Source organism: Leptodactylus fuscus, chromosome 11 (genome assembly GCF_031893055.1).
Source record: "Leptodactylus fuscus isolate aLepFus1 chromosome 11, aLepFus1.hap2, whole genome shotgun sequence".
In the NCBI taxonomy this organism is placed as follows: Eukaryota; Metazoa; Chordata; class Amphibia; order Anura; family Leptodactylidae; genus Leptodactylus; species Leptodactylus fuscus.
Genome location: NC_134275.1, coordinates 2141905 through 2161991, shown reverse-complemented (window position 1 = coordinate 2161991; position 20087 = coordinate 2141905). Strand labels below are relative to the sequence as shown.

The following is a 20087-nucleotide window of genomic DNA, read 5'->3' as shown; positions in this document are numbered from 1 at the left end:
GAAATTGTCTTGCAATCCCAAATTTGTCCTGCAATGCCAGTGAGAAAAATAACATATACCTGAAGTACCCTAATAGTCAATATGGTTCCTTGGAATCCATTGTTATTCATATAGTCAATATGGTTCCTTGGAATCTATTGTTATCCATATAGTCAATATGGTTCCTTGGAATCTATTGTTATCCATATAGTCAATATGGTTCCTTGGAATCCATTGCTATCCATGTAGTCAATATGGTTCCTTGGAATCCATTATTATCCATATAGTCAATATGGTTCCTTGGAATCTATTGTTATCCATATAGTCAATATGGTTCCTTGGAATCCATTGCTATCCATGTAGTCAATATGGTTCCTTGGAATCCATTATTATCCATATAGTCAATATAGTTCCTTGGAATCCATTGTTATCATAATTAAATTAATCCTTTTTATTGTTTAATCTGTTTTTCTCATCCTACAATGAACCAGAAGAACAGATTAAAGTACAGAGGTTTGAATCCACCCTAAGCATAATAATCACTAAGTTTTGGCGGCATGCTAGGAAACCCATCAATCAACATCAGTGATCCCAGGTATATGACATCACAGGAGAAAAATCTCTATTTGCTTGGTTTCATAATAAAACTTAGAATTTTGAATGTTCAGGTCAAACCCTACTTGGTAGAAGTCTATTCGCCTATAGTAATATGTTATATTAAAAATATAAAACAAGTCAATGAAACATCTTTGTAGCCAGAATCTCTCCATCTGTACTATCGTGCTTGATGATTCTGACAATGACATTTCAGCTGCATCACACAAGCGTTTTCTAATAGAAGGAAAAGTTGGCATATGGTAAAGAAAAGCGATATATATATATATATATATATATATATATATATATATATATACTGTATGTAAAAAGAGACAGAAAAAAAGAAAGTTGGCTACAATCCCATAGCATATGGGAATCATCTGACTTGAAAATCATTAGACCTGCTTTCTTTCTTGACTGCCAGTCATTAAGTCGCCATTACACGTGCCGCATGTTATATATTTGTGCGGAGCCTGATTTACTGTGTGCAACTGAACCTCAAAAAGCTGTGGCAAGGCGTCTATAAAATCCAGAATCTGGGAAAACTGAATGGCTTTGTAGTGTTTTGTTTGTTTTTTAGAGACTATATAGATTGTATGGAGCAGTTTGAGTGTGAGTTGTGCTGTGCTTGGGACTTAGTAAAGAGACCACAACTCTTACTGAAAGTCCACTGATTTGACATTGGTGATAGGTCATCAACTTTAAAGATCAAGAAAACCCTGTTTTTTGCCCTAAAAGTATGTCTTTGGAGTATGGGAGGAAATCCATGCAAACACTAGGAGAACATATAAACTTGTTGCAAATGTTGTCCTTGGCAGGATTTGAACCCAGGACTCCAGCACTGCAAGGCTAACCACTGAGCCACCATGTTGCCCCATAAGGAAACCCTTTTTAATAGTAGACAAATAAAATGGAATACTGTAACATCAGGCTGGCTGTATCCGGTTTTTTAAATGTCAACCCATCATTTTCTCAAATTCAAATTTCTCAGGATACGAAATTGAAACAAGCTTATGTTATCTAGCCAAAAAAATCTGTATTGGTTTAATATGTGTCCCTATGGAGGAAAGAAGGCTAGTGTTTTTACTAAACTGGGCAGTGTGTTAGGGAAAGAGCTAAAATAACATATGCAGTCAACATGCCCAAAGTAGTACGGTGGCTCAGTGGTTAACACTACAGTCTTCATTTCGGTGATACACAGTAGACACGTTGTCTTTTAGGTTTGGCATGTTAATCTATTGTTTCTAAAGTACACAGCTTGGGTAAACAATGGCCAATAGGCGCAAGCTGTCAAAGGCATCCATCACTACTATTCAGTAAACAAATATATTGATGCCTTCCTGCCCACCCCATGAAGCTCTGTTATAACATGGGAAGGTGGATAACCTCCATAATATTGTAGTATCACAATGGCATGAACATCTATGGAGGCACTGTCATCCACATCAGCATCCAAAAATACAACTGAAGGGTTCTTATTGGTTGTATTCACAGTGAGGAGTCTATGGAAAGCCCCCATGTCCAACATATTGGTAAACATATTAAACCAGAGAAAGCGTCTAATAATATGACAGCTTTAGTGCTGCAAAAGTATTACAGGGTATAAAGTGCCCTAGAAGACAAAAATTTTTTTAAAAAAATATCTGAGAAATATACAATCCTAATTTTCTATTAGGGTATACCACCAATATGAAGTCTGAGAACCCCTTAAAAGCAATGGACACAAAATCAATGAGCAAAGATGATGACTAGGGTAATCTTACGTAATGTTCTCTTAGCAAGACCGATCAAGTCTCAATGGTGAAGACCAAAAAGCCCCGGGTACATGCGCTGTGAAGCTGGATATTACCTTTTCTGGTCCATTTTCTCTTGTATTTTTGAACTAATGGAAATCTCCAAAGGAAAAAGAATGAGTTTCCCATTTTAATGATCCTGTAGGGAATGCTTCAGACTCTCTTATGAATAATTCTTGCAAGCTTTGTGCTACAGTAATTTCCTATGCCATTCCAAATGTGAACATACCCTAATAGTAAACCTTGGGGAGTCTCTCGCCTTTTGCATATATTTCTTAAATTAATCTTGAGTTGATTCCTTGACTACAAATAATAACATTAAAACACATGTGGTGGGAATTATTGTGAGGAGAATTTTTATAGTCAGTTTCATCAGAGGATTAGTTACCATAATTTGCATTGCATTAAAGCGTAACTGCTTTGCTTTTTTTATTATTGCGGGGAGGGGGCATTGGGAGAATAGTTTTGTCAAAACACCAAATGCAATGGACCCGATTCAAACAGAGGGTTCCTCTCTGAATGGATCAATGCAGCAAACTCCCAAACACCCTAGGGCTATGATGGCGAACCTATGGCACGGATGCCAATGGTGGCACTCAGAGCCCTCTCTGTGGCCACCCATCTGTAGAACAGATTATACTGTGTGGGGTCCACTGTGGAGCAGATTGTACTGAGTGGGGGCCACTGTAGAGCTAATTGTACTGTGTATGGGCGACTGTGGAGCAGATTGTACTGTGTATGGGCCACTGTGGAGCAGATTGTACTGTGTATGGGCCACTGTGGAGAAGATTGTACTGTGTATATGCCACTGTAGAGCCAATTGTACTGTGTATGGGCCACTGTGGAGCAGATTGTACTGTGTAGGTGTGGAGCAGATTTGAGTAAGTGGTGGCCCTTCACTATTTATATCACACAGTATCTGTTTTATAACAGACAGGTGGTATTACTACAGGTCATATCAAGATTGCACAGTCACTATAAAACAGATCTGTGAGATGTAACTGCAGTACAAAGCTGTTTGTATAATTGAAAGCTCAGTAAAGCTCCATTGTCTGCAATTGTGGATCCACACAATATTAGGGTTAAATTGCCGTTTTGGCACTTTGTGATAAATGAGTGGGTTTTGGGTTGCAGTTTGGGCACTCGGTTTCTGAAAGGTTCACCATCATTGCCGTAGGGTGTGAATGATGCACAAGACAGGACCAAAACCAAACCCACAACCTGGGTTATGGAATACAAGGAATTGCGCTCCACCATGGATAATTCCCAAGAACATGGCTTTATTGATTACTACACAATGCGATTTGGGGCATTACCCCCTTTATGAAGAGTACAAATAAGGAAAAAACAGCACTGAACTACCCACAACACATATAAACTTAAATAGTTTGTGTGTATATGGTGAGTGTTGTTCAGCGCTGTTTTTTCATATTTGTATACTGCATTACGGGGCAATGCCCCAAAACGCGTTGGGTAGTAATCAATAAAGCCATGTTCTTGGGAATTATCCATGGTGGAGCGCAATTCCTTGTATTCCATAACCCAGGTCTTGGGTTTGGTCTTGGTCCTGTTTTGTGCATCATTCACACCCTAGGGTGTTTGGGAGTTTGCTGCTTTGATCCACCCAGTGAGGAACCCTCTGTTGGAATTGGTTCCATTGCATCCTACAGTGTTGTGACTTGGCTTCACAACCCAACAAGGTGAGAACCTTTCTTACGTTATCTACTCTTATCCTATTGCATAGGGCGTTATGCTATGGATCGCTCGGTGCTATGTTTTTGTAGCTATAGTACTCTGGGTGCCATTACATGGTCGGATTTCGCTATACCACGGACATTATATAGAACATTTAGATCAAGCTAGCAACTGCTTGTTACCTCAAAATACCCATAAAGTACATTTACTGTTGTGTAGAATGTTAAAGAATTGACATTTCTACGTGCCATGAAATGTCTGGATCCAGGTGCGTCTTTTGTTTCAGCGAGTTTGTTCCTTTTATAAGAGAAGTCATATAGCTAGCACAATGAGCACATTACTGTTCAATGGCACTTTGTTATTTACTGTTTTATGCTTAAAAGCAAAGTTTCTTCTGCACCTGAATCTATCCAACCCAACCTTGACATTGCCATAAAAGAAGTGTCTTAATAAGTAAACTACTGTTTGCAAGTTAGTTTTACTCTAAACAACATTTTCATGAGCCACTAAGAGCCGTTACTAAAAGCGTGAATCAAAATATTATTAAAGAAATAACAATTATTATTACGATGAACAACTTTGTCTCAGAATGCAGGATTTATAGAAAATGGATCATAAAATAAATGTTCATAAGGAATCAGTTTCATACCATATTTAGAAGAAAAGTAACTTTATATCTAGCTACGGGCATAGCAGAGGGGAGCATATGGACAGGGGTAAGAAATTAAAGGTGATATCCAGGCTTAGAAAACATGGCTGCTTTCATCATTTAAGGAAGTGACATCATGCCTCTTGGTCACACGGCAATGCTACACTTCAGTCCTTATCAAGTAAATGGAACTGAGCTGCAGCATATCCATGTGTCCAATGTATGTGATGTCACTTCCTGAGAATAAGAATGCGGCCATATTTTCTATTCCGGAATAGCCCCTTAGAGAGAAATACAAGGGTTTAAGATGGCTACATTCTAAAGAGCTGTTGGTTCAGTTGGCCAAAAACAATCTCACCCGATTTCCCCATAGACACACACCTGTGTAATGAACATGTGTAACAAACTATCAGAGAGGGGGGCTAGCAGCGGGAGACTCCTATAGTAGCACCTTGTCTCCGTAAGAACAAAATGACTAGGTGATTAAAATCTAACTGCCCAGTCATATTAGGAGACACCCAATACACTTTATTCTATCCTACATTTTTCAAAAACTAACCATAACATTAGGTGTGTATCAGCCAAACCCAACAATTTTTACTGACTCGGTTGATACACATCTAATGTATAAAGGCAGTTTTAGATCATTGTAAGATCATCAGGAGTTATACTTCAACTGTCTATCGCTAGGGTTGAGCCGATTTTGAGATTTCAGGATCGATTTTAAAATCCGATTTCCGATCATTTTCCAGCCTATCCCCATCGTGAAATTTGCTCAATTACTGATCGGAATCTGATCTTTCCTGATCCTGATCTCTCAACCCTAGTCAATACTTCTCTATGGGAAAAGTCACTTTCAGGTTGAGCCGATCTTCAGATTTTAAAATCCAATTTCCAATCATTTTCCAGCCGATCCCGATTGTGAAATTTGCTCAATTGCCGATCAGGATCCACTATTTTCCGATCCCGATTGCTCCTCTCTATATATTGCTCATATTATTTTACCAAGTAAAACCAGATAGTAAAATATATTCACAAGAAAAAACACAGTCCACAGCTCACCATAAATCTTAAAGAGAATCAGCTAGACCAAGAGTGCACGAAAAAATACACCCCCGGCTGGGGTGGAACAATGCAAGAACCCAGTAGAAAAATATTCCTTCAGCACAAGAGGTCTATAGTAAAACTTGACTTTTATTGGAAAAATATAAAAAATAGGTACCAGACATAGGAAAAAAGATGTAGAAAAACTTACATGGTCAATTCCAAGTATGCATGTATAGTTGAAGACAGACAAGCCTACGCGTTTCGGGACATCCGTCCCTTACTCATGGCAATACTCATTGCCAATACTCATTGCCATGAGTAAGGGACGGATGTCCCGAAACGCGTAGGCTTGTCTGTCTTCAACTATACATGCATACTTGGAATTGACCATGTAAGTTTTTCTACATCTTTTTTCCTATGTCTGGTACCTATTTTTTATATTTTTCCAATAAAAGTCAAGTTTTACTATAGACCTCTTGTGCTGAAGGAATATTTTTCTACTGAGTAAAATATATTACTTTATTACATCACTGTTTTTACATTTTGATTGTATTTTTTTTTTTACATTGTATCTCCTTTGTACATGATTATGGAGAAAATTTTTCTGAAAACACATTCCCTTTAAGGGCAAGACATAGAGCTTACTATCAATCAGCAGGAGCTGGAAAAAAAAGAAATAAAACAACGTGTAAGACAATTTTAATAAAGTGAGATGTTGACCATTGGGGAAGGATATTATACTGCCATAGTGGTCCGGCAAAAAAGAGAGACATAGTTGAGGTCTACAACTCCATCCACACTAGTGTTTACCAAGAATAACACAGTTGGAGTTTAGTTCCTGGTAGACAGGTCCCACAGTGGCATTAGATCAGATATACACCTATACTTGTGAACATAACCTATACTTTTGTGCTTTTTTACATGGTTTTGTACTTTTAGTAAGTTTCGTAAGTTGAATTACAATTGGATGTGAGTGTTACATATGAACAAGTCTAGTAAAACAAAGATACAATATCTAACAGGTTTTAAACTGGACTAGCCGTAGACAGTGGGGCAGATTTCTGAAACTTGTCTAAAAAAAAAATGTTTTTTGTCCACAGCAGCCAATCCTAGAACATAATCCAAAATTGAAAGTACTTCCGTAAGCTTCTGGAAACTTGTGCCGACCGGTCCATGTTTACTTATTTTAAAAGTGGATTGATAATGTGCGTTTTTATAGGACCTGAAATTTCCCTTAAATAAAACTTCCCACTTGAGCATTTCACAACATGTATAACAAATTCCAACTTTTTATATCATAAAGTATATGAAAAATGTAAAGATGTTAAATAATATTACAACAATCAAAAAGTTGCGTATAAGAACATCCAACAATAAATGTCAATGCCTTGCACTGTAGATGTCTCTAGTGTAAAGTAAATGGCCCTTGAGGCATGAACAGGACCCTTCAAGGCCCCAAAATAAAAGAATTCCTGTTTGATTACCATTATTGCTCTAATTCTAATGGATTCTATAAAAGTGTATTAAAATGGTCCCGAATTATTGAACATCAAAGCACTTGACAACTTACAATTTATTTATTTTTTTTGCTGTACTGTACTGATATCCAAGTGAAGAAAGGTTTTTCTTTTAAAAACATAGGGTTTATTTTAAAGTTGTTTAACGTCCTTACCCATTCAAACTCCTGCACCATCCTCTGGCCTCGTTGTACGGCATAAGACGTATGTTCGCTCATGATTACCTGCTCTCGGACCTGTCATTCTGTGTTGGTACTGTTAGGGTAAACGTTAGTGTTCTTGTGATTGACAGGCTATCTACCAATCAAGCCTGGGGTGGGTTCTTTAAACTTCCACCTTCCTTAAACTGGCCATCAGCCCACACATGGTTGCTGGCTATTGTGTCTCTGACCTTGATAAGCATCTCCTTTGCTCTTGTATTATATTTACTGACCTCTGCTTTTTGACTTTTTGACTACTCTTTTGGATTGTGATTTTGTACTGTTTTGTCTCTCTGGTTTGACCCTTGACTTGCTGACTCCTCTTCTGTGTTCCCTTGTCTTGCCTGCACTGTGTATCACTTATTTAGAATAGAGTTTGTTGTCCAGTTGTCCCTGTCATTAGCACAGTTGTGGCAAACAGGTAGGGACAGGGGGTGGGCCAAGGTGAGGGCGTACTATCTCTGTTTTCCCTTTCCCTAGCAGCTGTTATTGTTAATTACCTTCGGGCAATTCTAACAAAGGTATTTCATTTTCTGTTAAGCTGTTACCAATGGAGTTTGAATTGGAATATTGTTGATGCCTAATCTCCAACAAGAGCATATAGAGTCAAAAGAAACTATTATAATCACAAAAACTCATAAAGTGCAAAAATAAAAAACCAACAATATCACTTGAAGCCAGAAGTACAATATATATATATATATATATATATATTTTTTTAGAAATATTTGTATATTTGTGTTTTTATGTAGTTGATATATTGGGGTAGTATAAAAGCACCTTTCTTTTTTATAGAATTCCTCAATACATTTATATATCCTGATTGTTATTATTACTGATCAACTCTACCCTTGGCAAGCTCTTGTACTCAAGAGCTTGTCTCCGGCTGAATGGAAGTCTTCTGTGTAGCCATGAGATATAATTCTTTGTATACCGATGACACAAAGTGAGCATTCAGAGCTTAAAGAAAGTTCATTCTTATTGATTCGGAAAGCCGATTGCTGTAAGTTTTCTAAACATTTGACATTGAATGAATTTAGAATATCTTTAAGATAAACAAGACAAATATGGTAATGAGGCTTGTGAATACAGTGGGAAGAACAATAGTCCACTTCAAGTTTATAGTTTTAAGCCCAGACATTTTGTTTCAATGTCCTCGAGTGGAATACAGCAGAATGTGTTCTTGACTTTTATCTTTTTAAATGAATCTCATTTATGGAACAGATGTCTTTTGATTGAAGCTCAAGATACAAGTTCTTGACATACTTCAAAATAATGACAAACGCATTTCAGAAAACTTCTATTTTTTTCCATGAAGGATGAACATGAAACCATTTTGAATTTCTATGGCATAAATACAGAAGCTTTCAGTAGAACATTGCCCTGTCTGATGACTTTTCTCTGAGATGTCTAAATGTTGTCTATTTGGAGAACTAATGTAGCAATTAAAAAGACAAAAAATAATTCTGAATCTTTTTCAAGAGCAAAAGGCTTTTCCGAACAAAGTTTCAATAGTTGATAAAACAGAACAAACTGGAATATCGGTAACATTGGTATTCACCAAGCTATTTACTTGTAACCAGAGAATATACTTGTCATATTGTTCACTGTTGACTGGAGAGAGATAGCACTTGTTCAATTTTTTTTACATAATTGTATATATCATTTTCTTTTAACCACCACTTTAAAGGATTTTCTAGGACCCTTATATACTGATGTATGGATTAGTAGTGATCCCCACCCATCAGAAGAATGAAGCGGCTGCAACACTACATTTACTGGATTGGTAATCCCCCACATCTCTTCACTTTTGTTGGTCCATTCCAGTATGAATTTCTTCTGACTAATCTGTTTTCCAGGATGGGCTGATGAGATCCAACAGATCGAAACAGTGCTGTCCATAGCTGGGAATCTGTTCCTTTTGGAATAGAAATAATATTTAGGCAATAATCCCGCATCATGGTATTAGGCTGTCTAAAAAGGTCATGCCTGACGTTTAAGGGGGCTGTCCTAGAGGCAGTGAGCAGAGACATTGTTTTCCTAATTACATCCTGGGAAACATATTTGTATATTCCCCAGAATCCCCCAGTGGAGCGAAAATGACTTGTAAGTCTCCATAGCCTGCAAAGGCACCGTCCTTAAGGAGTTTTCTTAGTTCTTGCTTCTGACTGTCATACTACAAAGTTCTAGACTAGTGAAGCTCCAATAAGATACAAGTACAAAAATGGTCTGTTCCATGTTCAGCCAACATAACACTTGGATTACATACTCTGTTACAAATCTTTTATTTTTTAATATGTTTAATCTGTAAACATAGACTTTTTAATTTTTTAATATGTTTAATCTGTAAACATAGACTTGTGAATATTCCCTTGAGCATTTAGCATTCAGCATGGAGATCAAATAGACAATTACCCTTTATATATTTTACAACATCTACTGGTTCTTCTTTGTAATCTATTCTGAAAAACACTGAGACCAATACAGATGGGGTTGCGTAGGAGCAACATTGATTTTAACCCCTTAGCGACCCTTGACGTAACTGTACGTCATGGGTCGCATGGGGATGTATAGAGCGAGCTCACACGCTGAGCTCGCTCCATACACGGCAGATGCTGGCTGTATAATACAGCCAGGACCTGCCAATAACAGCAGCGGTCGGTGCCCGAGCCGATCGCTGCTGTTAACCCTTTACATACTGCGGTCAAACGCGACCGCAGCGTGTAAACAGCGCAGGCGGCATGGGCGCCGCCATGTTTTCCCGATCGCCGCCCTCCTGAACGTCACATGAGGGCGGTGATCGGTTGCTATGACAGCCGGAAGCCTATTGAAGGCTTCCAGGCTTGTCTCTGCCCGAGATCTATTAGACGATGCCAGAGGCCAGTACTGTAGTATTGCAGTGAATAGTATGAGCGATCAGACCCCCTAGGTTTCAAGGTACCTAAGGGGTCTGATCATAAATGTAACAGAAGAAAAAAAAAAGTTTTTAAAAGTATTAAAAAAAAAATATATATATAAAAGTTCAAATCACCCCCCTTTCCCTAGATTAGCTATAAAAGTAATTAAAGAACATTAAACATAAACATATTAGGTATCCCCGCGCTCCAAAATGCCCGAACTATTAGAATATTAAAACATTTATCCCGTACTGCGAACGGCGTAGCGGCAAAAAAAATAAAAACAGCCAAAAAGCGTTTTTTTCAACACTTTGCCTCCTATAAAAAATTGAATAAAAAGTGATCAAACCATCAGATCTTTCCCCAAATGGTATCAATAGAAACGTCATCTTGTCCCGCATAAAAAGACACCACAACCAGCTCCATACATGGAAATATGAAAAAGTTACAGGTGTTAGAACATGATGACACAAAAAAATTTTTCTATTTTGCAAAGTTTATCATTTTTTTAAAAGTATCAAAACATTTCAAATACTATATAAATTTGGTATCACCGCGTTCGTACTGACACGTAGAACACAGGTAACATGTCATTTGTACCAAACAGTGAACGCTGTAAAAATTAAACCCATAAGAAAATGGCGCAAATGCATTTTTTTCTCCAATTGCACCTCATTCTGAATTTTTTTCCAGCTTCCCAGTACATTGCACAGCATATTGAATGATGCCATTACAAAGTACAATTTGTCCCGCAAACAATAAGCCATCATGTGACTCTGTGAACTGAAAAATGAAAAAGTTATGGCTCTTGAAATGTGAGGAGGGAAAAACGAAAATGCGAAACCAAAAAATGGCCTGGTCCTTAAGGGGTTAAAGGAATGGCCCTGAAAAGTATTATAATAGAAAGCTGTATATTCCTACAAAGAAGTGCACACCATGCCAGTGAATATCACATTCAATACCTGACTGCTTTTTATTTCTTTAAATCAATAATTTTTATAAGAATTTTCAATGTTATGACATCAAGTATCAACATGCGAACAATAGTCTTGATAAGCTCAAGTCTAAAATGAATGACAGACTTAATACGATACATTTTAATATCATTGTAAATTGAAGACTTTTCCTAAATATATTGCTTTACAAATGCTGCTTTGTTTGCCTGCTATGTGAACTTATTCTTCCCATTGTTTACACAGCGTTGCTATAACCGCGGACTTGTGAGATAGGACAAGTGACATTACTTACTCAGTGCCGGCAGGACAATGCGTTCAGCTACTTGCAGTTTGCTGATAAATCTGTGTCTGTTATCTCTCTATGTAAACACACAGATAATACTGAGTCCATTCTGTACAAGCATCTGCATATTATCTGATCTGCATAAGTATTGTGATACTTCTCAGGCCCATTCAGAGAAAAGGAGGGAATACAGGAAATGAGAAGAAGAGACAGAATACAATCTGCTGAAACAAGGAGATGGGAAAACCCCTTTAACCCCTTCCCGCCGATGGCATTTTTTGATTTTCGTTTTTAGTTTTTGACTCCCCTCCTTCTAAACCCCATAACTTTTTTATTTCTCCGCTCCCAGAGCCATATGAGGTCTTAATTTTTGCAGGACAAATTTTTCTTGATGATGCTACCATTAATTATTCTATATAATGTACTGGGAAGCAGGAAAAAAATTCAGAATGGGGTGGATTTGAAGAAAAAATGCATTTCTGCGACTTTCTTACGGGCTTTGGTTTTACGGCGTTCACTGTGCAGCCAAAATGACATGTCCCCTATATTCTGTGTTTCGGTACGGTTCCAGAGATACCAAATTTATATGGTTTTATTTACATTTTGACCCCTAAAAAAAATTCCAAAACGGTGTTAAAAAATTTTTTTTCTAAAAGTCGCCATATTCCGACGGCTGTAACTTTTTTATACATAGGTGTACGGGGATGCATAGGGCGTCTTTTTTTGCGGGGCCGGGTGTACTTTTTAGTTCTACCATTTTCGGGAAATGTTATTGCTTTGATCACTTTTTATTCAAATTTTTATCAGAATCAAAACAGTGAAAAAACGGCGGTTTGGCACTTTTGACTATTTTTCCTGCTACGGCGTTTACCAAACAGGAAAAATATTTGTGTAGATTTGTAGAGCGGGCAATTTCGGACGCGGGGATACCTAACATTTATATGTTTCACAGTTTTTAACTACTTTTATATTTGTTCTAGGGAAAGGGGGGTGATTTGAACTTTTAATACTTTTTATATTTTTTTATATTTTTTTTTACTTTTTTAAAAAAAATTTTTTTGCATTTATTAGACCCCCTAGGGGTGTTGAACCCCAGGGGGTCTGATCACTAATGCAATGCATTACAATGCTAATGCATTGCAATGCATTGCAAAAAATCATCATCTCTTTTGCAGGCTGCATAGACCAGCCTGCAAAAGAGAGGATTTGCAGACAAGCCTGGGAGCCTAATACAGGCTCCCGGCTGTCATGGCAATGGGACATCAGCCCTGGAGCATGCTCCAGGAGCCGGCGATCCCTGCCAAAATGGCGGCGCCCATGCGGCGCCGGGAAAATGGCGCCTCCGGCGCCTTTGACAGCAGCGCCGGAGGGGTTAATGCCCCGGACCGATCGGAGGCATTAGAGCCGGTTGTCTACTGCTTAAAGCAGTAGACACCCGGCGGCTATGACGGCCGCCCGGCTCCCGGGCGGTCGCCATAGTTACAGACCCGACACGTGCCGTACTATTACGGCGCATGTCGGGAAGGGGTTAAGTGCTAAAACCGTATCCAGTAATTGGGTTATAGACGTGATTTTCACATTTCTTGATAGGATTATTTTGGCAGATATAAACATCTTGAAGAGGGTAGAGGTCTATTCCAATGAATAATAGCAGTAAAGATGCTCCCAGTTTACACCTGACTGTTCTTTTGACCTCATATCACATTTACTATCATTGTCTCTAGCGTGAAAAATGTTACAATTTTTTTTTCCTAAGACTTGGCTAACATCTTGGCTAACTTTATACCTATGTTAGGATAATATCATAGGTATAAAGTTTATAGCTTCAAAGATTATAGGTTACACCATGTTGACCAGTGTTCTTCCTTACAGTTTATATCTTATTCATCTTAGAAAAGGGCACAACCTTGGACTTCTATATTACAAGTTGATCAATTGTCTTTGACGATTGAACGTTTTACCGGCAATGAGAACGTAACTGGATATTAAGAATCAAAATCCGTACCTTCTATCTAGTAAATACTGTACTGCCAGAAGGGAATGGAATGTCCCAGGAAAAGAATGAAATAGTAGATTTACGTGGAAGTTTTACAGGCGTAGCCACGAGCCGTTGTGAACCATTAAAACCAGAGAAAGCCTTTTCCTCCGGCCCCTAGTGTTTTCTTCAATAAAGGCTCGATCCAGATGCAACTATTTTTAGGTTGTCAAGTTTCTTGAGTCATTTGCTTTCTTTAACCTCTTAATATTCAGAATTTTTAATAAATGCAATAAAAGTTACAGTTTCTGCCGGAAAGCTTGGTTTTCTATTCAGCTCTGGAGGCGTTATGTGAATTATTCACAGTGGTAAAATTTTGTTGACATCACAAAAAAAAAAATTGATTCTCATAATTTAAGTTTAGCATTGAGCGTTCCGGTACAACAATCGCGAGGCTTGTCCAAGCTCAGATTAAAAATATGAAATAAAGCGGTTGTGTGGATGGTAATGGAGTTTTCATTTGTTCTTTGCTTTCGTAGACTATTAGCTATGGCTTAATAAATATTTGCAATAGTGTATTTAGAACAAAGAGCAGATGTAAATTTGCGAAATAAATCAGACTGATGATCTGCTGGAAGATTAAAGCTTTCCTGTCTTTACAAATGTCAGTAATTAAAGTGAAACATATTTTGCATATAAAAAGAAATCGCAAAAATATGTAAATTTTCATCACCTAAAAGTAATATAAATATATAATTCGTACTCCCCTTGATCCATCTATAGCTTACCGTGTACTAACACTCACGTTCAGTGTTCATCTTAGGTCTTTCTTAATAGAGTTTTGCAACACAATGGGAAACTTTTACAATAGAGTCTTTTACAAGGGCCAACAGAGATTGGGACTGGAGGTTCCTAGGAATGTTCTTTGCTGATCATTCATTGTCTGCATTTATGTGATGCAATCATTGCTGCTGTATGGGAATGAACAAGCTGTTTACATATTCCCCAATTGTTCATATATTGGCTCATTTGTTGGGTAACCATTGATTCCCTTCACGTGGGGCAATCATTCGGAATAACCAAATGTTTGTTCCCAACAATTGTCCCTATTCTTGGACGAGGTGAAGGGTTCAAAAAGATCCTTTACAAGTAGGGATATATTAACAAAACATAACCCCCCTCTCTATCTGCAATGAGACATATCCATGAAATGTTTGCAAACTTGCCAATAAGCAATTATTCCCTTACAGATACTTTAATGTTTACATTTATTATATATCTCACCAGTGTCAGGCTAGGCATGTATAAAATTACTACATTTAAAGTCAATACATGCCTATCTGTTAGGATAGCAGATGAAGGTTCAGACCCAAAGTGAGAACCAGTACTAGATATACCGATTAAAATGGTTAACATGGCGCCATATGTTCAACACCTCCAAGACACACCAACCAGATGGGGATGAACTTGGCTGTACTGCTGCACTCTTACCAGCAGATGTTTCGGGTTGCGGTGTTGGTCCAGGGATCCAGAAGGCCTAATCAGGTGGTCAACAGGTGGCAGCAGAGAGTAAATCGTAGTCATACGGTCCGGTTCATCAGCAAGAGGGCAACACAGTACAGAAGGAAATCCGAGTGGAATGTCAAGCTGGCCGAGTCAGTAACAGGAACGGTAATGAAATACAAAGCAGAGGTCTAGAGGCAAGCCGAGGTCATTAACAGGAACAGGCAGACTACGGAATCAAGAGGTGAAGGCAAGGTCAAAGGTCAAGGCAAGAGGGTCAGGAACACAGGTAATCAGATCAGGGAACACTTACTATCAGGACACGGAGATCAACTGAATGGCCAATCTTTAGTTAAAAATAAGTTTTATTGTATGGATACATCCACTTTACAGACCAATATCTCCATACTAACAGACTACAAACCAATCCTGTGTAGTCGGTTATATGCTCCCCAGAAGTTGAACCAACATCATAGTCCTACTGATTATTTTACCCAAAGTAATGAAATTTACAGTATATATACATATTTAAGTATATAAAAAATCTAAAATACACTGACAATTGAAACAATGGCTCATGGGAAATCCAATTTAAAGTGCTGAATGTGCCAGCGAAGGGTTAAGCATCAGAGATATGAATCTTGGCCTGGTGTCATATGGTTCTGTGACTGGTGCAAAATTTCTAAAATGATATAAGCTCCCCGATGTCATAGGTGTGCCTGCCACTGCCAACATCTGACTCTGCAGCCATATTCTCTTTTATTTGTTTCCTACTTTTTGCTAAGCTCAGAACATATTACCCCAAGACTGATTGATGTTCTGTTCGTGTTGCAAGTTTTGACACATGTTGTTATGAGACGTTTTTGACAAATGTCATCCATCTTGTCTCATCTATTTCTGAAGGATACGGAACACATTCCTAGTATATTGATGAATTTACAAGACTATTATATAACGCAGTAATGACTGGCATATAAAGTTATTATCTAACACCTCGAATCGGCCCTTATATTTATTCAAAAACCAGTTGCCTTGGACAGGGCACCCTAACGCATAAAGCAGAGATTGCAGGATACAGGGGGTTGTGCATTGCAGAGGGATTCTCTTTTGATGTTTTTGTAATGTAAAGGGAATGTGCTGTTATGAACAATTATCCATGATCATCAGGACAGGGGATAAGTGTCTGATCTGTGGGTTTTCTGCATTGTAATACTGATCATCTATCCTCAGGGGTATGTTGTAAGCGGGGGTATAGGACCCTTGCCCTTTTGAACAGATTGCAGCATTCAGGTAAGGTCTGTAGCCTCTATGCTGAATCCCAAGCCCACCAGGACCTTGCATTGCATAGGGGCTGTGCGTGGTATTGCAACCCAGAACCATTCGACTGAATGGGACTGAACTGCAAACCAACCACGTGACAATTAAACTTGATGTCACTGGCCTGTGAAAAGAAAGCAGTGCACCCCCACCAATCCGGTATTATGTCCTATCCTAACAGTAGATCATCATTGTTTAACTCCTGGAAAATCCCTTTAATAAATACTAAGTGCACTAGAATTTTACACTGTGATTCTGGCTCATATGGTAGACGCTAGCTAAAAGGTAGTAACTTAGACTAGACTGAGGTTATCATCCATCATCAAACACTATGATAAATCGTAGTGTATTGTAAGACTGTCTAGTGTAACATTGCACCATCCAACTGTTAGACCGGATTAGTAAATCTGTTCTAGTGTTCTAGAATTGCTGATGGTAAAATCTTTTATTGTTTTTAAACAGGCCATATATTAAGCTTTTTTCCCCTTTGGGTTATCATATAAAAAAACCTGAAATGTTTGTGCGGCTTGGAAAAACGGGTGAACTGAAAGGGATTCTATCATTTTAGTCCCTTTAGAGTCCCTTTTATCTGGCCTACCAGAATATCCGTGGTAGGCCAGAAAAGTCTTCTCCATGCTGCCATTTCGGTGATATTCCTGGTTTACACCATATGCTAATGAATCTCTAGACAGCACTGGGGGTGTCCCCTATGCTGCCTCCAGACTCTCCAGCGACGCCCTCCAACTTCTTCTCACGACCACTTCTTCAACGTGTCTTCAACCGAAAGCACCAACTGTTCATGTGCGGTGACCATTTTCCTGTGGCCGAATGGACAATTGTGTAAATGGCTGCCACGCTTGTACAGTCTGTGCTTTTGGTAGAAGCTGCAGAAAAGAGGTGGTCTCGAGAAGAAGATGGAGGGCGTCGCTGGAAAGTCTTCAGGCTGCACAGGGGACATCCCAGTGCTGTTTAAACGCAGGTGGACCGCCCCCAGTGCTGTCTGGAGACTCATATGCATACAGTGAAAACTAGGAATATTGCCAGAATGGCGGCGCGGAGAAGACTTCTAAAGATAGGGGGAGAATAGCCTTAAGAAATTAAGGCTATTCCGACGTGGTAGGCCTGAAGAAAGAGATTCTCCTGATAGAATCCTTTTAAGCAAAAAGTTTTCTTAATTTGATAAGTTGAATAATGGTCGTCCTTACAGAGCTTTGTGCAGTAGATTAATAAAAATGATATATCTTTGAGTTACTCCTGATTCCAAGGCTTCATTTGGATAAGGAAATTGCAATACTTGTCCCTTGGCTATTACAAAACATTATAAAATTGCAAGTTAATTGTAAGGCAACATGAAGGCTAAATTAACTCTGTGGGAACCTATAAATGTGCGCAATGTTTTTCAGAAGTTTAACCAGCATAACGGCCCAGATGATTATTTTACCACAAGGAGTGGAACATAATCCTTCTCATTTCATACTAGTAATCTAGTTAAACATATTTGTGCGGGGAATTATAGTTTTATTACCTATTGAGATTTTATAGGAAAAAAGATGAATTAAGCCTCCTTTGTGAAAGTCAAGCAATTAGAGATTCTCTCGTAAGGACATTCTCCAGCACCATCATTAATCCACAATGTATAATGGATACTTTCATTTACCAGATGAACGGGGTGAATACTGTATGTTCTACATCTGGGGCAAAAACAAATGCAGGTTTTTTAACAATCGTTTTTATTGAATTTTTCAAGAGTCCAATCAAAGCCGTGAGAACGGGAGAAGAGCATTAAAGGACTTGTGCACGGAAGGGTTTTTGTCTGCAGATTGCTCATTTTGTTGAGTGGAATGCCTATTGGAAAAACACTGTCCCCCTATAAAAGGATCTTTTATTAAAGGATATGATTATATTATATGAAAAGTAGCCAGACAATTCTGAAGCACAATTAACTATTTGTTTAACAAAAGAACAACTGCATCCAATGGAGCCCATGGAGTATAAAAGGGTCCTGTTGGGTAACAATGAAGTGCCGTCATTGTTACTCAACAGCACCCGTATATACTCATTGAGCTCCATTGGATGTAGTTGGTTACAATTTTAATAGCTTTTCTGAAAAACTTACCATAACTCAACAATACAGATGGGAACAGCAGAAAAGGGCAATAAACTATCTATAAAGGAACATAATGGCCCACAAATTTATGATATTTCATATGACCAGTATTTTGTGATCCTGCCCTTACAACAGGCCGTGTAGAACGTTTCTGTATCCGTCCAACTGTCATCAACCTTCAATGAAATGGGGGAGTTGGCATAACCCTTGTGTTTTTTTTTTTTTTGCCTTCCTCTGGATCAAGACTGTAGGTACTGCAGTGTTATAGGTTGGATTTGATGGACTGATGTCTTCATCCAACCTTATCTACTATGTAACTATGTACCTATGAAATCTGTTTGTAGCATAGATACTTTAATCACCAAAACGGTTTAAAAAAGCAATAAATAATGATCATGAAACTTGTAAAATCAATAAAAAAGACACAAAGGTGGGTGTTCAACAAACAGTTCAGTCTCTAGCCATAAATGGTAATACCCAAATGAATATGATTTGTGAACACAGACCATATCACATGAATTATACGTCCAATAATGTGGGCAGTATCCAGTTCATAGGCATTGGTCAATATGTGGCCAGTAGACGTTATATTAGAAGAGTGACGGAAATCAATCACAGCAAAGATGAACTGAAATATTAAATAAGAATGGAGACAATAAATGTGTGGATGATGACCCAAGCAATTGATACAGTTACTATACACCCACATGTCAGAAGATGAACCTACTACCAGATGAGGAATAGGATAGAGCATGCACGACATCCATTCATAGCACCACTTTGTCACATTACTAGCACCATATATGCGCAAAACTTATCTTGAAATGGTCATTTCCCTGTCATTGGTGAGCATAACCCTTGAATATAATGCTTGCACAAAGCAATAAGTGTGAATGCAGTGCAAAAGGTGAAAGCAAAACACACTGTGCTAAAGTGAGCGTCAGGCGATGCAGTAAAGAATACACATGGTCAGACATAACTTTGAAACAATAAAAAATTCATGTGAGAAAAATAATAAATGCATACCTTACATAATATAACGCTCAGAGCCTATAGGAATAACAATGTTTAAATAAATGAAATGTAAAAATGTGAGAATTAAATATTGTGCTAAAGCAAATGAATATTAAAATATATCAAATGTGAATTGTAGAATGCAAAAGATGCATTAAAATAAAATGTGCTCTGCTTCTTGGATAAGTGCTTCTGAGAGTACGACCCAAACAAGTCTCACAGCACTAACAGGGTGCAAATTATGCTATGAAAGACATACTGTATGTATGAAAGCCTTAGTGAACTGGCTTACCCTAAGGAGATCCCATCAACTGAGCAAGGACCAACAAACTACAAGGTTAAAAATGTTTGTATAATCATAATAATATCTTTCTATTCGTTAAAAAGTTGCTGTGTGCTACAATACAGTATAGGAAAAAGAAAAATATACAATTGTAAACAAAATAATCTATTATTATATACACACCTTCAAGGTTTTATATTAGGTATCTTGTTATTTTTATTAAAAAAAAATATTAGTGACTAAGGTTGTGTTAATGTGGCCTCACTGTTATCTTT

The 20087-nt window shown here is 38.0% G+C and overlaps 1 protein-coding gene across 1 annotated transcript in view; it reads left to right on the top strand.

The window, feature by feature from the left end:
- TENM1 (teneurin transmembrane protein 1) overlaps window positions 1-20087 on the top strand; it is a 441834-nt gene that overhangs the window by 53766 nt on the left and 367981 nt on the right. The gene's annotated exons all lie outside the window — the stretch shown is intronic.